Below are 14,347 nucleotides of genomic sequence, written 5' to 3'. Positions count from 1 at the left end.
TCTCTGACATGGCCATCTAGTACAAAGTTGATGTATTTAGTTAAAGCTTAGCTCATTCTGTATGTTCTTGGATCATTAAACTGAAGGACTTGTACAGTCGAGATTTTTAATGAAGCATGTTTGAATAATTATGCTAATTTACAAAGCACTAGAATCAAATCAAGTGATCAAAGTTTTCATGATTACTATCGTGTTTTTGTAACTTCCCCCATCACTGATTTCTGGATAGACTCTAACCCTGGCTGCATTTTTTTTTTTTTTTGGTCATTTATTTAGAAATTGCCACTAATCAATGTAGAAAGTTAAAAAAATACGCTAGAAAAGAAACGCTTTTTTTTGTATTATGTCTCTATAGTGGACTTTGTATGAGTTTGAAAGTAATATAGCTCCAACAGACACCAGCCTAAATACAGTCTATAATCAATACTGTATTCTGCCTTGACAGAAAGCTGAATTTTTATCTGTTAAACGTGTGAGCTTGGGGCAGCTCTGTGTCTGAAGTGGTTTAAATCTGAAATGTGATGTGCTGCAAAGAAAGTTGATTGACATCTTTGTTTATTGAAAAGTATTACATGAACAACAAAACACGGCCAGATACAGAACACTCCATTGCAAAGTGCAGCTGTGTTATTTTTCAATCCTATGTGTTCTGCCCCTTTGATGCCTGTCTGATATAATAAAACTGCAAGGATCTTCTTTGATTCAATAGTAAAAAAAATTTGGACAAGGGCAAGATATGGAGATATATATTGGTTGCAGGGGTTTGGTGAATATCTTTCCAAAAAAAAAAAGGGGGGGGGGTTAGGTTTAATGTTTCTGAAACTGAAAATAAATTAGTATACGTTTAATAAGCAAGTTGTCTGAGTCTGCTTGAAATATTTTAAAGTATGCATTGTAAGAGGGAGAAAAGAACAATGATGACTAATCTTAAAGCATTAAATATGCAGAATACAGAATTAAGTTACATTTAAATTTCATGTTAGAATAATTATGCTGTTCATTGACATTTTCCCATGTTTTATTAAATCTTTATTATGTCAAGGTAAATAGAGGTTAATTCTGCTGTTATCTCTTCCAGTAAAGTATTATCTTTAATCTTGCATTAATAAAACAGTAGTAAGTTGCACAATGTGGGTAATCACCATAGACTAATTTAGACCATTCTAAAATCTTGCCTTTACAGTACAGAGCAGTTTAAAATAGATGTTACCAGGAAACATGGAACATAATTTAACTTAAAGAAAAAAAATGATTTTCTCTAGGAAATTTATAGCTACATTTCCTTAATACGTTGACGTATTGGCAATATACACTACAAACTTCCAGCTCTGCCCTTCCTTTCTAGTGTTACTTTATCTTTAGTTACTCATAAGCTCCTTTGACTTGCCTCTGACACAGCACAAACTGTTAAGTAGAAGTCTTTGTTTTCAGCACTTTTCTGTAGAGTCCTCTCTTCGAGCATTTTTCTCGCAAAGTCCCCAGTCCTTGATTCCTGTGCATCTCTCTTCAGTCACAGATACCTAAAGATACCAAACTACTGTGCACTGTAGTGAGGGCAACAGACACTCACTGCAACATTGCTTATGTCTGCCTGCACACTACTGTTGACCCACAAAGTCCCAGCTGGCTCATCATTCACCCCTAGGCAGAGCTTCAGGCATCTCTGCTGCTTTCACATACAGGCAAACTCTTCCTCCTTTCCATCCTAGCCCATCCTTTCTGGAGATCGGGTATCCACCAGATCTTATTGCAGCACTGCAGTTGTGGAAGCTATCCCACAACATCCATGTGATCCCAGTAAGTTCTTAGCCCTGCAACTGCATCCACACCTCAGATTTCTTCTCTTTGTTCCTCATTCCATGTGCTAATGCATGCTTAGATGCACTTTACAAAAATTCTTAGAAAGTCCTGTCTGTTTGAAAAAACAGATTTCACAACTCAGAGTCTGTGCATGCACATGTTTTTTTCCTCTTTTGGGGAGGGGTTTATTCAACTTAAAGGGATGATATACCTCTTATTGCACTTTACCCTGTATGCCGTGGTGGTTTTGTGGTTTATTTATACTACTATAATTTATTTTGTTATTATTAGCTTTAATTTTTGTTTTTATCAAACCGCAAAATTCCCCATTGAGTTTCATCAGGTTTGCATAGCAAATCAATCCTCACATCCTTCCTGCACACAGCATTTTCATTTTGCCAGCTTCTGTATAAAGCCCTCCTCACACCCACAAGTAAGTAGATGGTCAGTTACATTTTCTCATGAACTCTATTTTATTATCTGGAGTGTCCGTAAAGTTATTATTTTAAAAGCATGAATGTCAATAGATCTGTAAAAGGCATTTTCCAAGCAGCTTCAGTACTGATAGAAAAGAAAGAACTAATTTTGAAAGTGCACTTGAGATCCATGCAAAGAGTGGGATAATTCTGCAGTTGCATGTTAGTACAGCAGTATGGTCAGAGCACTAGAAGATATTTGCTGCTGCATGCAGGACTAGTTTTCAAGAATTTCTTTCAGAGTGTCTTTTCAAGATAAAACCCAGTTGAGAAGCACCGTGTTGTCTAACCAAAGTTACTCAACTAAGCATTTAGAGATGTCCAGAGGATCAAATTACAAACTAAATAGGGGGTTTTTTTGCAAAATAGTATTACAGTGGCTTTTTTTTTCTGCCCTACCTGTCTACTGTGAATCATTATAGGGTGGTAACATGCACTCTTATTTAGATATTTCATGTGGAAATTCTTTGCAATAGAAAATGAAAGTATACAAGGCTTGTAAGAACTCAGGCTTATTCACAGACTTGGAGTGTAGACATTGCATGTTGAATCTTTTACTATAAGTCATCTTTGTCTGAAATGAGCCCTTTTAATACATGAACTCCTACCATTCTATTGAGCTGCATCATAGCATTTAAAGACAAAAAGAAGGCAAGGGAACATAGAGCTTTTTGAAAGAATCAAGTTGGAGTTTACTTGTTTTGCCTTGGCTTCTCTGGCATACAGGAAGTGCTCACACCTGAAATTCAAATGCAAGCCTCTGAGATGGGGGTCAACTGAAAGGGAAACAAATATTTGCATAAATCTCCTAGAGGTGTTTTATATGGTACCACCTTTTCTTTTTCCTTAACTGCGGGATGACCTGAAGCAAGATTTTTCATGTCAGACATGTTTTGGGCAAGGAGCCGTTTTCTTTGGTGTTTTACAAGCTCTGGTGCCAGTGAGGTGGTACATAGAGTCTCAGTAAGTATTGAAAGCCCTCTTTAAAGTGGAAATATTCAAAGCGTGCAGGAGTCTCTAAGCATCTGTTCCAGGGACACATTAATGCATTTGAAAGGATATTAAAGCTTAGCACAGAGGAAAAAAAAAAAGAAAGTCCTAGTGGCAAGATGTAAAACTGCTTAACAGAATTACATCCAGAACTTTATGTATTTGATCTGAAGAAAAATAAATCATCTTACAGTTGCTCACATTAAAGCTGCATGTCTATTTGGGAGCTTTTAGGATCTTGGACAGGTTTCATTTCTCTGGTTCACCTAAGCTCTCTGTGTATTTGTGCAACTTCTGAACCTCAGAGCATGATTTCTGGTGACCCCATGCACTGTTTGAGGATTTGCCTAATGTGCAAATTTAAGACAATCATTATGTATAGTAAAAAATTATTATCCACCTTTACCCCAGTACTCAGTTGCTAATAGCGGTCATGGCTTGATTAAGAATCCTTCTCAGTTTAATGCTTCCAATTAACTTGCATGGTTTTGCGGCTGACTTGATGGCCCAGATAAAGCCTGGGCTCTTCTGAGAGAGATACCAAGCTTCTTTTCAGGACTATGGGGTAAGGAAAGCCTTGAGCCATGGTTCAGCTCTAACTACTGGTGGATTAGGAATGTCATTCAGACTTGAGTAATTCTAGACTCTTTATAAGAGTTAGATTAGGATATAGAAAAGTGGAGCACTGAGACAGAGTGAGGGCATCTTGCAACAAATGCTGTAGCTTGAGACTTGTTCTGGGTCCAAGTGGTAGATGAAGGGCTGGTAAGCTCTGAAGAAGGCAGAGGCCGTGAGGAGCATGTCCTTCTGTTGGCCACTGGTCTGTTGGTGACAGAGGCAGGCATGATATTGAAACCTGTCCTCTGAGTTAAAGTTGACTTGGTGTGAAAATTAAAAAGAAAAAAAAAAAAAGGAAAAAGATTGTGGAAAAGAGAACCTTGTACAAAGAATATACAAAGCAAAATTGTGTCCTTGGCCTTGTGTTGTCCTGAGCCTCATGATTTAGAGATAACAGTGAAGACAGTGACTAGGGGACAGATGTACTAAAAAACACCTAAGGTATTTTTTTCCTTAAGCCAAGGAAACACAGATAGTTTGAAATGGCAATCTCTTGTACTACATGAAATAAATATTACAAATGGAAAGGAAAGAGCAAACTGATTACCCTAATATTAAGAACATCAGGAGGAATTTATAAATATCTTTGCATGTTCAGCACCCAGTCCTGCACAGGGCATGTTAATTCTTGTCACAGAATTTGAAATTTATTTAATCATAACGGAGCCTTTGAGATGTTTCACACCTGCAAGTGCATCAAGTGGCTAAATTTTATGGTCAGTCTCCATGATATGACCTACATATCTCATTACAACACCATGTTCAGTACAGGTGCTTCCTACAAGAACATTTGCATGAATAAAAACATGATTACTCTCATGTATAGTGAATGTTAAAAAGTGTGCTACATATAGATGTGATATCTAACAGGGGTTGTCATTTATATTTATTCTTAATCTGGAGTAGTATTTAATATCAATGGTTAAAGGACACTTCAACATTTCCACACTTAGATATCCCCTTTTTTAAGGATGGCTTGATGGTATTTATGCATAAGCAGAATACTTTCATTAAATAGGAAAAAAAAATCTTTAGATGGATGAAAACAGGTTTTAAAACCTCTTTTATTTTTTAGACAATGAAAAACCTATATCTACCTAAATGCTTTGGAGTGTTAACCATTTATGAATGCTTAATGTTGACTGCTTTAATGATGATTGTTCAGAACCCATACAAATGTTTTGGCACCAAGTAATATCTTGTTTGTTTGTGTGAATTTAGTCTGAAGGCTGCCACAACATCTAATAAAACTCTTTCCACTCAGAGAGGCATATAGACAGGAATAAGGGGCTGCTAAAACACATAGCATCCAAAAAGAAATTCACCACAGCCAGTAATGAACACACATGTCCTTTATTCAAATTCTGGTAAGTTTGTAGTGCTGTTTATAAAAGTGTGATTCAATGCCTTTCACATATATTGTAGCATATAGGTACATTTCAAGATGAAATGTACTATAACTGGTCTTACTGCTTATACATCTTCCTTAAAAATATTCCAAAAAATAACTCAGAAGAGAGTAGAGCAGATCAAAGTGTTGAGATCTGTGTATATATGCACATCAGGACTTTAACAGTTTCATATTTTCCATGCTTATAGTGAAGAAAGCTAGTGTTTTCTCCAAAGTCACCAGTGTCATTTTTCGGGCTAATCAGCAAGGTTTTAATGAAAAACCTTTGTCCTCCTAGTGGCTTGAGTTCAAGTCAATCCAACCTCTCCATGTAAGCCTTATGCCAGTGACATAAAACTCCACCTAAATAAATCTGAAGTCAGACAGCAAGGTGTAGATGGCAACAAGAATGTGTTGGTTTGTTTTTTTTACAGCAAACAATTTTACACGCACATATCTGCGTGTAGGTGCATCCTCACTTAGATATGTGCACATATATCTATATATTAAACAAAATTATGTGCTTCTAACATGTGTTAATATTTAAGATGTTTTCACAGTAAATGGAAGCAACAGCGGCTCTTTGTTATTCAGCAATTGAGATTAATGCAGTGTTCTTCTACATTTGGAATACAGAAGAACTGTAACAATTAGATAGGTGGGAAATTCAGGAATCTCCAGACTGTAGACTAACAACTTGGTGTAGTACACAGAATTGTACACGTATGTGCTATCTTTTTTTTTTTTTTTTTTTTTTTTTTTTTTTTTTTTTTTTTTCAGTGAGGCAAAGACACTGCAGTCCCCAAAGGAGTTATTTTTTCCTGGTATGTTCAACTATTTTTAGCATTACGCAGTGGTGCACCAAAAAGGAGAATTATTTTATCTCTGTGGGGGCCTGTGAATTTCATGCCATGTGGGCTTCTGTGAATAGAGTTCAAAATGTTTTAGAAAAACAGGTTAATTTTTACAGTAAGAGGTTGAAATGTTCAACTGCCCTACTGTGGCAGTGTGAAGCATCCCACAGATAACGGCGGGGGTCTGAACTCCTAAGAGCTACACAGAATATAATACTATTTACCGTTTTAATTGTGGGCAAGAACTCTATTCCTTTTTTGGAATTTGTAGTTCCCCTAAAGTAGAAATAGGGTAATACTTCAAAATCTGCTTAACATATTTAATACCCTTAATTTGATGTTTTTTACTTTCAGATTTGTTTGTATTCAAAATAGCATTAATTGGCAGCTGAAGTTGAATCATAGCATCTGGGTTCTAGTCTATTCATGACATCAGTATATTTTTACTGCTTGTAAACATGCCCTCAGATCATCACAAAATGCCACAGAATTTGAATAACTAGAAAAAGCAGAGAGAATTTATGCTGCCATTGCTCCAAACACTACATGCAGCGTGTGCTGATGCGGATTGAGTTAGAGAAAAACTGGCCCAGAGAAAAGGCAAGAGCAGGACTTCTTTCAGTGCTGTTCGTCCTCTTCCACCTTCAGTCTGAAATTCAGACTACTAAAGAAGAAAAGAGAAAAGACATTGCAGTTACAACTGCTATGTAGACTGTGAAGGAAGAAAGAGGGTTGTAGACTCAGAAAGGGAAAGACTCCATTCAGAAAACTGGAAAGAACTCTCTCTGCTGTTTTCAGAGGATTTTACTGAATGCTACAGGTTTACTACAAGCTTCTGTCAACTGTTTAGTTACTCTGACAATGAATGACATTTAATCCTGTGAGGGTCATACCCTGTGGACTGAAAGATACTATTCTTAAAGTGCAGTCTAATAAACTTATTGTTTTGTGTTGTAGGCACTTTTTTTTCCCCCAATATCCTTTCTTCAATTTATGAAGAATATTTGCATTGAAAACGTCAAGGCAAATATATACATATATTCAGATCTACACATGTACTAAGCAGAGGTCCTGGCTGGCAATTTAAAGAGGAGCCAGGAAAGCCAGAAACCCCATAAGTCATAGAGTCCAAAATCCTTGATGGAAAGAGGGAAAGTCTTAGCACCACAGCAGTCTGATACTTCAGGACAGAGCAAAGTCCTTGAGACGTCAAAATGTGCAATTACAACCTGGTTTCTAGCAGGCAAGAAGCCAGTGACAAATATTGCACATGCAATGACTACTTTTTATGCTGACAAAATGCAGGACATATTTGTAACTAAATGAGACATTTGATTCTGAAATGTCGTGAAAAACTGAAAAGTTCTTTCTTGGTCAAATATTAGTCTGAGGGCTTTTTTGAAACTCCATTTGGGTCCATAATCAGTGTATACTTCCACAGTATTCTCTTGGTTCTGACTTTTACAGGTGGATGTAATTTGGTGATAGCCATGAAGAGTCTCTTAAGGACTACTTCTGAAAGCCTACTAGATACCCCAAAATGTGAAAACTCAAAATGCTAAAAAGCAAGTCTTTAGGAAACACTATCAAAGTGTTTCCTAAAGGATGTGACATGATGCAAAATAAGCAAAAGTCCTGTCTAAATAATTGTAAAATTTAAGATCAAATATGTTGTAGCCAGATGTCAGCTGGGAAGGGGAAGACTTTATTGGTAACCAGTATAAATTTGCATGTCTCTTGATCATGGTATAAAGAGAGTACTAGAGACCATGGCCTAGAACTCCAATATCATACAAAAGCCTGAAATTTTTCCTTGTGCCTGAAATTTTTCTTTGTGGTGCTAGTTTCTGTCTTTGGAACACTGCCAGTTATTAGACATCATAATAATAATAGCAATAGTAATAATAATAATAATAATAATGATAATAATACCGCCATTTTTATAAGGTCACTTTTAGAAACCTTTTTGAAATATCATACTTCTATCTGCAACTGAACACTTAAGAGAAATAGACATTGTATTCATTGCCAGTAATTCCTTAAAAATTATAACCTTTAAAACATATTTTGAAATAGAGATGTGTGAAAATATCCATATAAAATCATTACCATTTTATTTTTCCATTTCTTGTCTAGGGTAAATGTTATCATGCTGAATGGAATCAGCCCCTATGATTCCCTTCCAAAATCTTCCAAAAGTTTCCAAAATCAGCTTTTGATTGTACTCCCTCTCTATTTGTGGAAAGGGTGCTCACTAGGAAAGGTATTCAATGATTAATTTTATGTGTAGTTTCCTTCATTCAATAAAAATTTGTTTAAATTCTCTGTAAAAGTGTATTTTAAAAATATTTGTAAAAAAAAGAGCATCTTTTGGACTTGGAACTCACCATCATTTTCACAAATCCATCAGGAGCTGTTAATATTTGATGAACATGTGGTGACAACATTAGTATAAAATCCCTTTGAGATTTGCTGGGAAAAAAAGAGATCTCTGGATTCAAGTAAAACTTAACTGCTTTGCTAGCCCAGCATGAGGAATTCCTGATTCCCCACTTGTCTGCTGTGTTTAAATATTAAAACTCAAATATGCTTACATAAAAGCTTATTGATTGGAAGAATCACTTGCTTTTTGTGCATTAGTTAATCAAACTGCAGTTTTGAAATCTGTCCAGGAACCCACAGTGGAACCTTTCCTAATCCATCTGTTTAAGTCTCAAATGGTTTCACTGCTCCAGTCACTTACCAGCACTGCTGGAATGTTAGTGCTTTATGATTAAAGGATATTGTTGTTCTTTTCATCCATCATCCTGGAGTTTGCTATTAATAATACCACCTTCCCTTCCCTTCCCTTCCCTTCCCTTCCCTTCCCTTCCCTTCCCTTCCCTTCCCTTCCCTTCCCTTCCCTTCCCTTCCCTTCCCTTCCCTTCCCTTCCCTTCCCTTCCCTTCCCTTCCCTTCCCTTCCCTTCCCTTCCCTTCCCTTCCCTTCCCTTCCCTTCCCTTCCCTTCCCTTCCCTTCCCTTCCCTTCCCTTCCCTTCCCTTCCCTTCCCTTCCCTTCCCTTCCCTTCCCTTCCCTTCCCTTCCCTTCCCTTCCCTTCCCTTCCCTTCCCTTCCCTTCCCTTCCCTTCCCTTCCCTTCCCTTCCCTTCCCTTCCCTTCCCTTCCCTTCCCTTCCCTTCCCTTCCCTTCCCTTCCCTTCCCTTCCCTTCCCTTCCCTTCCCTTCCCTTCCCTTCCCTTCCCTTCCCTTCCCTTCCCTTCCCTTCCCTTCCCTTCCCTTCCCTTTCCTTTCCTTTCCTTTCCTTTCCTTTCCTTTCCTTTCCTTTCCTTTCCTTTCCTTTCCTTTCCTTTCCTTTCCTTTCCTTTCCTTTCCTTCCTCTGCTGTTTCCGTTAAAAGCTGCTTAGATTTTCTGTTCTTCTCTGTTTTCCCTTATTCAGATTTACAGCAATGAAGGTAGATGGACAAAAAAAGTAAATTGCATCAGTGCTTTCTGGAAATATGTACTGCCTTGCAGTATTTAAAAAATGAATGGGGGAAAGACAAAAGAAAATTAAGCTAAATGTGAGATAAGAAAAGGTGGAATTGTAATTGGAGACATCAAACTATACAGAACTCTCTATGACTCCAGAAACATGCATGAATTATTACTTCCTACTCATAGTAATGTCTAAATGCATTTTTTCAGCATGTGCTTATGATTAAATTATATTATTGGGAAAAATCTGAGATTTAATTTCTATTCAGGGATACTATAATATGTGAAAAATGGCCCATTGTACTTCTTTAACATAGTTAAACTGTATTTGGATCTAACTGTTGATCAAATAAAATGAGGAGCCTTCTTGTTTTTTCTATCTCTCTCCAAAGGCAACGGAACTTAAATTAAGAAAACAATAAGGATTTTATTTTCTTCCTTTATAGGTGGATAAGAGTCATGGATGTTAAAGGAGACATTAATCAGGCTGTTGTGAGAGATCTGATACCAGCTTTGGTCAAGGGGGTCAAGTGTCATCCTGAGAGTCCTCCTCTCTGGGACAGGAATCCAGCGGAGTGAAGCCCTGAGAACATGCCGCGACACTTCATATTCAATCCACAGACCTATAAAGAGATGAAAAATGAGCCTTGTCCAAAGCTCTTACCTCAGCACCCAATGGCAAAAATAAAATGTGAGCTTGGGACCAGGTCTCTTTGAAGCTGATTTTTTCTGTTTTTTTTTTTTTTTAAACTCTCCAACAGGCCTCTGGTGGTTACAGGTATTGATCGTCAGAAAGTAATCTGTTCAGGTTTGGGGGCATGCCAGACTGAATCCTGGAGTACGTTCCTTCCTCTCCAAGGACACGTTAAGCTTTTTATACTGTCCACCCTGGCATGCTTGTCAGCTGTCTGTCTTCTTTGTCTACTACTTTCTCTGTTTGTGGAAAGCGTATAATGAAACATCCCTTATACAAACATTTTACATTACTCCTCTAGAATTTTCTGCCTGTGCTGAAGGTTTTTTTACCCCATTTTTTAACCCTCATTTTTCTTCTATAATCATTATTTGATTCCCTCTGGCTGCCTCCTACTTATTTGTAGTAGTACCATTCATCCATTGAGACTTTTCCATCTGTCACACAGTTTTGCTTTCTCTCCCCAGAAGCTTTCTTCTCCTACTGTGCCATGCTTGATTTTTTGGGTTTAGTTGCATGTTTTTATGCTCTTTTTAGTATTTTAAAAGATGCTACAGCATTCAGAACAAATACAAGAAGAGAAAAAAAAAAACTCAACACAGCAAAGAACAGCTCAGATCCAACACTGTGCAGAGAAACAGGATGAGGGGGCTGAGATTCTTGGTGAATTAAGGAATCAACACATATAGCCAGGGCAGAACAAGTGGCCAGGCCTTTCTCTCTCTGAATTTTTTTCTTTGCCTTCAAAATCTTTCCAGTTTTGTGCTAGATAAATAGGTGATGTCAGGAAATGTTGCATTCCCTCTGCTATACTGACTCCCTTTGGTATATTGATTATAAAGACTATCTGAGGAAAACCAAACATACTGAGGTACGATACTGTGACTACTTTAAGCAAAGAATGTTTTAAAATGTCAAACAGTCCCTTACTAAAACAAGATCGTGGTCATATCCTACATTTAAAATTAAATGAGCAATTTTTGTTTGCAGAGGTTAGATATTAAAGAAATGCAGCACTTGTTAGTGTTTCCCAGGTGAAATGCAGGAAGGGCTAAAGCCAGCAGCATAACCCCTCAGAATTATTATTTTTCCTCTGTGTATCTTCAACCCCTGTTAAAGCAAATCTTAGTTTTTGATGTGAGCAAGAATAGAAAATTTAAAAGCAGCTCTACAGATCACTTGCAATTGAATCAAATCTCAAATCTTTAGTCTTGGAGAATTCACAAAAATTACCTGCTTCCGATAATACATTTTTAATATCTCTTCATTAATTTTCTCTACTTTTCCTCTTCTACATCTCATTGTATCTTCTTATGTTCTTTCAAAAGTTCCTGCAAGTTTATAATTGTTACTACGATTAGTAAAAAGTATGTGTTGTGTTTTCAAAAATCTTTTTCTTTTCAGTGCAAATGCTTCCATTGCTTATAAAATTGCTTCTCTGCCTGTATAGAAAGTGCTGGTAGTCTCCAAGCAAACAGAAAAGCTGTGAGTGTGTACTTGTTTGAATGTAAATCCCCAGAAAGTTTTCTTTGCTACCAGGTACTTCACTGCACTGTTCTGAGAATGAAGTGGGTGGAAAAAAATTTGGAATCTTCACTATGTACTTGTATGGGCAAATGTCTGAAAATGTGATGTATTCAGTGTCATCATGTGAAAGTAAGGGTCATTGAGATCCAGCTTTTACTTTACCTGAACCTTAAGGTGGTTTGCCGAGGAAAAGACATGGTTCCTTTTCTGGAATAAATGATGAAAATAAAATTTAAGAAAATGAGTGAGAAGGCAAAAGGGGAAGGAATGTGAGAGAGACAAACAGCTTCTGCAGTCCCTCCTGGCCATTGAAAAGTTTTCTGTGTTTCTTCTCAAGAATAAAGGATAAAAAATAATGTGGGTGAAAGTGGGGTTTTTTGCATTTGTGTGTGTAATCACAAATTTGATTGTCCTGCTGTACGATCAGTGTGCATCTGTGTAATTCAAGTCTGTCCTGCCTGTTCTGGAAGACCCTCAGAGGGTGAAATTTCACTGCTGCACAGGGAAGCTAGTCCAGTGCTTTATTAAAACCACTTTTTCTTTCAGAAACTTAGGTTTATTCCCTTTTTTTTTTTTTAACCCAGAATGGATTAAGCAAATATATAATTATCTTCTACACTCCCTTTGTAGTTCAAATGCCTCCTTCCATTTTCTTTGGTTTAAGGTTGAACAGGTGCAGTTCCTTTGGGCTTTCCTCACAGGCCTGATGGTTTACATTTGACTCCAGTTGGTCCACTTCTTTCCAATATAGGGGCTCAGAAGTACATGCAAACCTTCAGATGACACTTCCTGGGCTGCACATGTAGATTATTTCAGATGTTGGTAGGTTTTTTTCATGTAGCCTCATCACATTCTTTGACTCTTTTTTGAGGTAATTCTTAAATTTCTGTTCATTTGTTTGTGTATACTGCAAAATGAAGTAAATTTGGGTGGCAGTATGATGAGAGAAGTAGGGCAGGATCCTTACAGCCATGAAACCCAAAACCAACCCAGTTGGTGGATATGATAAACCAAAGAAATGGCCTACATGATCTTCTGAGTTAGTTTTTGGTAGTCCTGTGAGGAGCAGGGGGTTGGATTCTATGATCCTTGTGGGTCCCTTCCAAGTCAGGATATTCCGTTCTGTTCTGTGGACACAAGGGGATTCTAACACCAGTGGAAATATTTAAATGTGTAGGAACACATTCTCACAACCTCATAGGATCAGGAGCTTGATGTGACAGGCTTGCTATTGGCCCTCTTCTGAAATGTTTTATTCCCATCTGTGTATACTTAGTGAGATGGAGTGGACAAAGATGTAGAGAGGGATTGTGGCTTAGCCTAGGGAATCTGTAGCACAGGATGAAGGAATTTCACTATGCACTGGACTTCTACAGTCTTGGCAAGAATAGAAAAAAAAAACCTAATACTGCACCCAAATAGCTGAACAATTTAAAAAACACTTAATGCAGCATTTAACAATACTAAATCTACACCAATGTTGAAAAGTGACCCAAGTGATGAAACTAGTCTTCAGAGAAAAGTCTGGGCGCAAAAAGGACTCTATGTATCTTCAAGTGTATGATCAAGGAGGCTGCCTTTCATGAGAGGCAGTTATTTCCAAGTTACTATTTTTCAGTAGGATTGTGTAGAATCCTTTGTGTGCAGCACTAACCTGAAAATCTAGATCTGTCTTTGTGGCCAATACTTTTTGTCTTTTTCTTTTACAATGAACTGGAGTGGCTCTACCATTAAATGAAGATTTTCTTTTAAAAGCTGCTGCTTGTTTTTCCCTCCCTTCCTGCTTCATGCCATCACTTTTAAGATTTCAGAGCCATAGACCGGAGTGCTTGTGTTAAATGAATATATTTGACAGGAGTTAAGTCTTTTGGGCATTGCAATAGGTTTTCCTCATCTTGGCATGAGAAGACTGAGAGTGTTCTTTGACACCAGCAGCAGAGGATGTGAGCACAGCAACTTTCAGGGCATCAGAAGTGTCAGCATAAGGAAAAATCAGCAAAAGTAGACAGTGTTGAGGTAATTTTCCCACACCGTGCCATGAATTTAGCCAACTGGTGCTCCTGTGAATTCTGGGTTGACAGAGTTTCCTTCTTTGTTGCTAAATATCACATAAAATGTTCTGTCAGCATGAAGACTTGTTCACTCCCCTTATGTAGTAAAATAAAAATATAATCCTTATGCCCATGTTTGAAATTTGAGCATAAGTTAAAGAAAAGAAAAAAAAAAAAACAACAACAACAAAAAAAAAGCCCAAAGAATAAACCTTTCCAACAAGCCAAAACTGCATTTTGGAGGTTCATTTTTCAGAACATCATGTAGTCAATGCTGTCGAAAAGAGCTGAAGGGGAAAGATATGTAGGGCACAAGTACTAAAAATTGAAAATCTTACTTCCATTAAAATGCATGGGATTTCTGCCAGTTGCCATAGACATCAGTGGCAGCAACATCCTGCTTTTTTTTTTTTTTTCTGGTTTTACTTTCTGCTTTCCTCATCTTTTTATTTGTTTTTGAATCTTGAGAAAATGA

The 14,347-nt window shown here is 37.3% G+C and overlaps 1 long non-coding RNA gene across 1 annotated transcript in view; it reads left to right on the top strand.

The window, feature by feature from the left end:
• LOC136287110 (uncharacterized) overlaps window positions 1-12,311 on the top strand; it is a 50,103-nt gene extending 37,792 nt beyond the window's left edge. Inside the window, exon 4 of the long non-coding RNA XR_010720067.1 lies at window positions 10,047-12,311. This is a non-coding gene — a long non-coding RNA (uncharacterized lncRNA). The remainder of the gene's footprint in view (window positions 1-10,046) is intronic.
• The last annotated feature ends 2,036 nt before the right edge of the window (window positions 12,312-14,347 follow it).

The sequence above is a fragment of the Chamaea fasciata genome, unplaced genomic scaffold (genome assembly GCF_029207755.1).
Source record: "Chamaea fasciata isolate MVZ Bird 193981 ecotype frontalis unplaced genomic scaffold, bChaFas1.0.hap1 SCAF_3, whole genome shotgun sequence".
Classification (NCBI taxonomy): Eukaryota; Metazoa; Chordata; class Aves; order Passeriformes; family Sylviidae; genus Chamaea; species Chamaea fasciata.
The sequence above is the reverse complement of the archived record's forward strand: the minus strand, read 5'-3'. Positions and strand labels throughout refer to the sequence as shown.